At 41.3% G+C, this 9,481-nt stretch overlaps 1 pseudogene; it reads left to right on the plus strand.

Annotated features, from left to right (window-relative positions):
- The first annotated feature begins 901 nt into the window (after positions 1-901).
- On the plus strand, positions 902-1,001 carry LOC127109057 (uncharacterized; annotated as a pseudogene).
- Positions 1,002-9,481: the final 8,480 nt, after the last annotated feature.

Genomic DNA, 9,481 nt, shown 5'->3' on the forward strand with positions numbered 1-9,481 from the left:
TTCCTCAGTAGATTTCTTAGGGTTTTGGTTTTCTATCCTTGGATCAGACGGTCCTTCCACTTCCGTTCCACTTCTTAATATAATTGCATGAGCTTGGCTTCTCGGATTAGGTTGGGGCTGTCCAGGGAATGTACCGGTTGGTGCAGCAGTAGGTGCTTGTTGTTGAGCTACTTGAGATATTTGGGTTTCTAACATTTTGTTATGCGTAGCCAAGGCATCTACTTTGCTTGCTAGTTGTTTAAGTTGTTCGCCAGTGTGTATGTTCTGGTTTAAGAAATCTTTATTGGTTTGTTGTTGGGAAGCTATAAAGTTTTCCATCATGATTTCCAAGTTGGATTTTCTAGGGGTATTATTGTTAGGATTTGGTTTCTGATATCCCGGAGGTATAGATGGGGTTTGATTCGGAGACTGTCCAGGTGCGTATAAAGCATTATTACTCTTATATGAAAAGTTTGGATGGTTCTTCCAATTTGGGTTATAGGTATTCGAATAGGGGCTTCCTTGAGCATAGTTTACTTGCTCTGTTTGGATTCCAGTCAAGAGTTGACATTCCGCAGGAGTGTGGCCTTGGATTCCACAGACCTCGCAATTCTGAGTTATAGCAACCACGGCGGTTGGTGGTGATACGTTTAAACTTTCAATCTTCTGGACCAAAGCATCCACTTTTGCATTGACGTGATCAAGGTTACTTATCTCGTACATGCCAGTTTTCGGTTGAGGTTTTTCCACTGTTGTTCGTTCGGTTCCCCACTGATAGTGGTCTTGGGCCATGCTCTCGATAAGCTGGTAAGCATCAGCATAAGGTTTGTTCATTAGTGCACCACCTGCAGCGGCGTCTATTGTTAACCTTGTATTGTATAAGAGACCATTATAAAATGTGTGAATTACCAACCAGTCTTCCAAACCATGGTGTGGGCAAAGTCTCATCATGTCTTTGTATCTTTCCCATGCTTCGAAAAGAGACTCGTTGTCTTTCTGTTTAAATCCGTTTATCTGGGCTCTTAACATAGCTGTTTTGCTTGGCGGAAAATATCGGGCAAGAAAAACTTTCTTCAACTCGTTCCATGTGGTGACTGAGTTGGAAGGGAGAGATTGAAGCCATCTTCTAGCGCTATCTCTTAATGAGAAAGGAAAAAGACGAAGTCGAATTGCCTCTGAAGTGACACCATTAGCTTTAACAGTGTCAGCATATTGAACAAATACGGATAAATGAAGGTTTGGATCTTCGGTAAGATTTCCAGAGAATTGGTTCTGTTGCACAGCCTGCAACAGTGAAGGTTTAAGTTCAAAGTTGTTTGCTTCGATTGCGGGAGGAGCAATACTTGAATGCGGTTCATCTTGCGATGGAGCGGCGTAATCTCTAAGAGCACGAGCTGGTTCTGCCATCTCGGTTAAAGAAGGAAAAATGTTTTTGATATCAGGAAGGTTTATAGGAGGGAGATTGTTTTCAGCACGATATTCCCGAATTCGTCGTAAGACTCGGAGATATAGTTCGATATCGTTGATTCGTAGATAGAGCGGTTCGCCTTGAGAGCGAGTGCGTGGCATACAAATCAACGAAAGAAAGAATAGAAGGAAAAAGAAACCTTAGTCTCTACAGCGTAACGGAAGAGTTACGATATCGATTGAATAAAAGTCCCCGGCAACGGCGCCAAAAACTTGATCGCTCGACTGTGTGAGTCGAGAATGGGATACAAACTGCAAGTGCACAGTTCTATCGCGTAGTTTTAAAAGATATCGATCCCACAGGGACTTATGAATCGATGTACCGTTATCTAAGGTTACTATGTAAATCTAAGGTGAAAATGTTTGATTGTTTGGGGAAAGGAGCTAAGAGCTAAACTAAGATCTAGATTAAATATTAATAAAACGGATATCGGTATGTAGTTCGTCAAAACTAGGGAATCAATTCCTTGTCGGTCTCTCGGTTTTAAAATAAATCGTTTCGACTAACTTTATTGGTTAAAGGTTTTATCTCAAACTCTCGCTCTGTTGAAGAAACCATGATCTTATGTTAATGTTGCTGTCACTTATAATTAAGTCAAAAATCATATTTTGAAAACAATAAAGTTGCAGAAACTCTTTTTAAGAAAATACTGACCGTTTTAAACACCCTTATCTCAAACTTTCGCTCTGTTGACTTAGGTTATACAATTAAATCTAAATGCTTAACTCTCGTCCTCACATTCAATCTTTAAAAATACTTTTTGGAAAAAGGTCAGAATTTAATTAATTCTAAAACTTGCTCTCGCCCTGAGATAGATTTAATGACTAACTTACACTGTCCAGTTAAAACCTCAAACTCTCGCTCTGTTGGTTTCAACTTCTTTATGTCTTTTACTTTTGTAAAAAAATCTTGTTATTAAACCTGTAAGTTAAGACCATAAAAAGATTGATTCTAATTTTAAGTTTGAATAGACCGACTTAGTTTTGATCCCTCTTTCTGCTTACTTTACATACCGATACCTAGGCAAATTAGCCAGACATGCTAAATAAATAAGAATCTATATCATGCATAAACAGACTCATTCCAGGCATGCAATGTAAATAAACAGTAGAATAAAACATTAAAAATTAAATAGCTATTAAAGAACCTGAATGCGTAATACAATGGTCTTTGAACACTCCTCCACAAGCCGGTAGGATTTGTTCTTCGATTCTTCAATTAAACGGTAAATTAAATCAAGGAAATAAAAAACTCGAATATAACGTAAGGTTAAATCCGGTATAAAGTTGCCCAGTAGTTTCCGGTGTAGAAACTACTACGCGAAAAATATCTAAAAGCTAAGAACGGGGAAAATAAATTGCAAGGGAAAAAGAAAACAAAGCTTGCAAAATAAAATAAATAAAGTGGACGATGCTGGAAAGGAAGAAAAATAGGCAAAGGCGTGAAAAATAAATTGGCAGAGCTTCCGCAAAACTGAGCGTGCAAAAACTGTGTGTCTGGAAGTTCCCAATTTGCTGCTATTTATAAGCTGCTGGTGTAACCACTTTTCAAGGGTTTCCGCGTGCATGGTAGTAGGCTTCCGAGGGTTAAGCGTGCGTGGAAGTGGGCTTCAACGTGGTCAGTTGAGTTCCTTGCGCCAAAAATATAGAGGACTGGTGTGACGTCCGTCACACCATGTGTGACGTCCGTCACAAGGTTACTTCGCGTGACGCTCGTCACGCGTCCTGTGACGTCCGTCACAGGCACAACATTGGTGACTTGTGCGCTTTGGGCTGGGCTTTGGCCTTTGGTTCCTTTTCTCTCCTTTTTGTTGCTTTTTACACCTCCTTTTCTTCCCTTTTTCACTTTTGCTTCAAAATGGGTACCTGATGTAAATAGAAAAGAAATACTGCATAATATCTGATGAAATGGGATAAATTAGCGTAAATGATAAAATAATTTAATTGAATTAAGTCTTAAAATGTGATATAGTTTCGTGTTATCAGTCCACATCATTGATGATGAATGGCATAAGGTCTTCGTCTTCGGGGGGACTAACCATTGTATGCCCAAATTATCTTTTAAGTAACACAAGGTTGTAGTTGATGAAACCACGTGTTCCTATCAAGGATATTTTAGGGAACCCTCCACATATGATTATGATTTCTTTGGTCTCCCACTCTCTCTTGTACCACTGGACATAATTGGTTGAGAGAGAGGCAAACCTCTGAGGCCATGTAATATTGCTAGAGACAAAATGACCCTTTTGAGGCATGTGAATCCTCATCCATACATGTATGAGTGGGTAGCGGTAAATTTTTTGAGATTAAGCTATTGATTAACTTAACTCACAAAGCAAGAGTCGCCACTGTGCTTTTATTATTTCCAAAGGAAAGGGAAAAAGTACGAACAAAACCCAAAGAAGTTTTAGAATAATAACTAATAAAAAGAGATAAGGGTCTGGGGGTTAGTTATGCAAATGGAAGGTATTAGCATCCTAAACATCTATAGTACTCTATAGGAACCTGTAATACCCCAAAATTTACCCTTCATTTTTCCTGGAAGCATACGCTTTACACCTCATGCATGCATTCATTTTTAGATCATTTAGCATTTGCATTTCATCATGGTAATCGGAAACGGATCCAAGAAGCTTGAACATCATCCAGGACACTTTGTGGGCTCTATTTAGATGATCAGTCAACACAAGGGAAAGACTTGAGTTACTTCCAACAGGGGTTTATTCGTCAGTCAAAACGTTAATCTTGAAGGAGCAAAGGTTTGTTCATGAGTTGTCATGCTCGCTAGGCGAAGCCCACGTGTTTTTAAAAAAAAAACGAAATAAATAAATAAATAAATAAATAATAATAATAAAAAACAAATAAAATAAATAATAATAAATAAATAAATAAATAAAAATTTAAAAAAAAAAATCTTGGACTTGGACCTCTCTCATTTGAGCCCACAGGTCCACAAAAATCAGGTTATAAATTCAGAGTTTCAGTGAAACAAAATGCAATTCTATTCCTATTACCTTGGCTGAGAAAAAGATAGTGAGAGAAGAACCCTGGGGAAAAAGATAGTGAGAGAAGAGCTAACAGAGTTCAGAGCAGCCTCCAAACCCTGAAGGGAACTCAACTGCACAGAATCACCTCTGCCTCACATAAACCCTAAAGATTATTTTGTAAACCTCACGGGTGCAACTCAATTTCAATCAAGCTCTCCAATCAGGTTTGCCTTATTCCCATAATTTTATGCTCTTAATTTGAATCATCTGAGTGTATGAGGTATTATGGGTGAATTTGATACCCTTTTGATGCATGTGTTTGACCAGAGGTTTAGGCCTCCTACCCTTGGTTGCTTTTTGTGAGCTTTTTGTGAATTTTAATGGCATGATTCATGTGGTTATATTCTAATTTGGGGGCAACCCTTGATTACCCTATTTTTTTGTCTCTAACCTATTTGTTGAGTTTTTGTGAGGGCTCACATGACTTTTGCAGGGATAACTTGCGTGGTTTTCCACTTTATTTGTGGGATACCGCCTGGAGGTTTCATTCCGATTACCTGTACTGACTCACTTTCTTTGATGGTGTTTAGCTTGGAAGGATCCCTGGGTTTCCCATTCCTCTAATTGCTGTTACTTCGGATCTTTATCCGCGTGGTACTTTTACATTTTTCCCGCATTTTACTGCTTTCCTAGCTGGAAGACCTCGATAGGAGGCAATGTTTTTGTGTGTTTATTTTTTTTTACAGGTTCCTTCGTCCATGACTCCTTTTGCATGAGCAAACCCTAACCCTTCATTGATTTTTCTTCTCCTAAACACACGTTTACTCCTTCTACTACAGGTGAGTAAGTCTCCAAAGGTCGAGCATCCGGTAGATTGTGTAGTAACGTCGTCCTCCCCCAAAACATAATCCTTACCCCGTAGTTAGCCGAATTACGGCTTGCTCTGATTCTCATTCCAGATGAGATACGTAGGCATAAGACGCGATGTCTTAGCGAACACACATCCCCCCAACCCATAGGTCAGCCGAGCTACGAAGACTCTGATTCTCATATTCATATGAGATACGTATGCAGTGGATGCGACATCCGCGCGAGTCATTTTCATTTAACCCTTTTTTTAGTAAACAACACAAGATAAACTCACACCCTTTAGACAAGAACTACAAAAGTGGATCCCGTAGAGTACTACTGATGCGTAGGGGTGCTAATACCTTGCCTTCGCATAACCAACTCCCGAACCCAAGATTTGGTTGCGAGACCTTGTCTTTTCCTTTCCTCTTTTCAGGTTTACTTCGAGCGTTTCCTTTCCCTCCTTTGGGATAAATAACGCACGGTGGCGACTCTTCTGTCATTTTCTTTCGCCGGTTGTTTTTTCGCACACTATATTTTTCAGGTTGCGACAGCTGGCGACTCTGCTGGGGACCCGGTTTCCCTAAGCTACTCCCTCCTAGCTTTTGTAGTTTGTTTGTTTATTGGGTGTTCATGCTTTTGTACAGTTATTTATTTACCTGCTTTACCTTATTGCATTGTGTACATATCATTGATGTATCTGTTGGCTGGCTATGGCTGCTTGGTGATCTTTGTGAGATGAGTTCTATACCCGAACTCGAGTGCACTTAGGATAGGAGAATGGCATAGTCTTGTCGACTTGTGTGGAGTTATTCCTTAGCAAGTTGACTTGCAAGCCCATTCACTTGGTGGAGGTCATGTTGAGATCAATAATGTCACACAAGTAAGTTGTGGTTAGACATTACTTTTTCCAATATAGACCTTAGAAGCCGAGGACCTTAGTTTACCAAACCCATCTTGGCCTATTCCTAGGATGTAGTGCGAAAGTCGTTCAAGTGTAAGATTTGATACGATTGTTATGCGATACTACACTCATAAGAGTCTCTCTTGAGAATATTTTTGGAATACGAGTAGTCGTTCCTCCGATAATATCCGAAAGATGGGATTATGGCTATGGGAACCTTTTGTAGAACATGTTTGGCAGGTTTAAACCTTAGTACACTCCTTTTGGGTGGTTCTTAACCTAAACTCCATGCTCGTGACTTGCAACAAACCCTTGATTCATGGTTGATCCGATCAAGTATCCTTAATATCAATGAAACTGGGGTGTTGATAAGGTGTAAACCATAATCAACCAAAATGGGTGGTTGATATTAAGGATAACATGATCCATCCCATGACCTTTGTTTGGTGTGCTTTTAATTTCTCTCCAGACAGTGCAACCTGACAGATGTTCAAGCAGATACAGCGATCCTGATTCCCATGCCACTACACTGCATTCACATCATTTTGCATCACATCATTTTGCATTCATAATCATTCACACATGTTTATCCATTTCTGTGGAGTTTATATCTTCTACTTTATTCTAGTCGTAATTTTCTTGGTTCTCATCAACGACTTAGTCTTTTTTTTTACATCGTTTATCTATTGAGAGACTGGAATCAAGGGGGTAGAATACCTTTGGAATTGATAAACATGTCATTACATTTACATATTCATTAGCATGTCTTGCATAACAGGTACCGCCACTATGTTCTCAGTTTGTTTGGTGTTCCATCAGCAAGATAGCTGACCCAGGCATTCACCGGTACGGTACCCGCAGAAACCAACAGAGAGTAATGGAAAGCCTACAGGCAGAGTTTGCCGAGATGAAAATCCGCATGAATCAATTCATGGATGTGGTTCAAGGGGTGGCTCAGGGACAGCAAGAACTTAGGCAGATGATACAGAGGAATCCCCCTGCTCAACCAGAGACGGTGACTGATCCTCCAGCTGGAGAGGCTAATGGACCCAATGGACCGGGGCCTATCCCAATCCTACATGTCACCTCCGGTCAACAGCCCGTTCATGATGATCAGGACGATCAGTTCCCCCTGCTGCAGGAAGACTTTGGTATGGGTCATGGTGTGGACCCCATGTTTAGAAGATTGGAAGAGAGGTTGAAGGCAATGGAAGGACAAAATCCTCTAGGAGTAGATGTTGCTAACTTGGGGCTGGTCCCAGGTGTGAGAGTGCCACCGAAATTCAAGGTCCCGATATTTGACAAATACAATGGCAACTCTTGCCCCAAGACCCATGTGCAAGCCTATTTCCGTAAAATGGTTGCATACTCCGATGACGAAAAGTTGCTTATGTACTTTTTCCAGGACAACCTAGCTGGGGCATCCTTGGAATGGTATATGAGGCTCGATAGAGCCCACATCCTTTGTTGAAGCAGTATCAGTATAATGCAGACATGGCTCCGGACAGAACTCAACTTCAAAATCTGTCTCTTAAAAGCAATGAGTGCTTTAGAGAATACGCTCAACGCTGGAGAGAAACAGCTTCCCGTGTTCAACCTCCTATGTTGGAGAAGGAAATGGCTAACATGTTCATGAACACTCTGCCAGGACCTTATTTGGAGCGCCTGGTGGGTTACAATGCCTCCAATTTTGCTGATGTAGTCTCTACCAGAGAGAGGGTGGAGAATTACCTGAGGACATACAAGACCCAGAGTGGAGGTGGATCCTCATCAGGGGTGAAGAAGCCGTTCATTCAGGGACAGAAGAGGAGAGAAGGGGATGCAAGTGCCATATCTTCTTATCAGAACAGGGATAACCGGAGGAATAACTTTCAGAACTATCATCAGCAACCGTATGTTGCGGCTGTGACCATTCCAGCTGCAGCACCACAACAACAACAACCACAGTGCCAACCAGCTCAGTACCAACCACAACAACCGGGTAACAGACCCGCCTATCAACCGAGGCCAAGGAAGATGGACCGGCGTTTCGACACTCTTCCAATGTCGTACGCTCAGTTGCTTTCTAGTCTTCAACAACTATAACTCGTGCAGTTGCGCACTCTAGCTCCTCCCGTTGGTAGGCTTCCGGTGGGTTATGACGCCAACGCTAGGTGTAGCTTCCACTCTGGGGCACCTGGCCACAATATTGAGAACTGCAAAGCTTTTAAGCACGTAGTTCAGGACCTCATTGATTCAAAGGCCGTTAACTTTGCACCAGCTCCTAATGTCGTCAACAATCACATGTCGCAGCATGGTGGAGCCAACGTTAACATGGTTGAAGGAGAAGTCAAATTAGTCTCTGCGGTCAACAATGAAGATGGGGATAGTGATTGCGACATCGATAACTGGGTGCGTCCGAGGATCCCGGGTGAAGTTCTCAACAATTGGTCTTCTGAGGAGATTGTCCAAGCCACTTGTCTGGAGGAGTAATTTTCTTTGTTTATTCATGCATATCCAAGTCTTACGTTCCGCCAGGGCGTAATGACTCATTGTAGGGTTCATCTATGTGACACTTGCATTTTTTATCATAAATAAAGGACGTCTTTTTGCATTCAAATATTTCGTACCCTGTCTTTTTATTTTTGCAGTTTTTCAAAAAAAATGGCAATGTTTTGTTTAGCTTCCATTTTTTTTTTCACACTCATAAGCACAAACCATCACTCATGCAGATGCACATCACCGGATCCTATTGATAACGGTTCTGCTATGGCTCGCTTCGACTTTGAAAATCCAATCTTTCAAGTTGAAGAAGAGGGTGATGAAGACTGTGAACTCCCTGAAGAACTTACTAGGTTATTAAAACAAGAGGAAAGGGTCATTCAACCGCATCAAGAGTCTGTTGAAGTGATTAATCTCGGCACCGAGGACGCCAAGAGAGAAATCAAGATAGGGACTGCTTTGGAAGACAATGTGAAGAAGGGGTTGATTGAATTGCTGCAAGAGTATGTTGACATCTTCGCTTGGTCTTATCAGGACATGCCAGGACTTGACACAGACATCGTGGTACATCGCTTGCCGCTCAAAGAAGGTTGTCCTCCGGTCAAGCAGAAGCTCAGAAGAACAAGACCAGAGATGGCTGTCAAGATAAAGGAAGAAGTGCAAAAACAGTTGGATGCAGGGTTTCTAGCAGTCACAAATTATCCGCCATGGGTTGCAAATATCGTTCCGGTACCTAAGAAGGATGGAAAGGTACAAATGTGTGTTGACTACCGGGATCTGAACAGGGCTAGTCCTAAAGATGATTTCCCCTTAC

Source organism: Lathyrus oleraceus, chromosome 7 (assembly GCF_024323335.1).
Source record: "Lathyrus oleraceus cultivar Zhongwan6 chromosome 7, CAAS_Psat_ZW6_1.0, whole genome shotgun sequence".
NCBI lineage: Eukaryota > Viridiplantae > Streptophyta > Magnoliopsida > Fabales > Fabaceae > Lathyrus > Lathyrus oleraceus.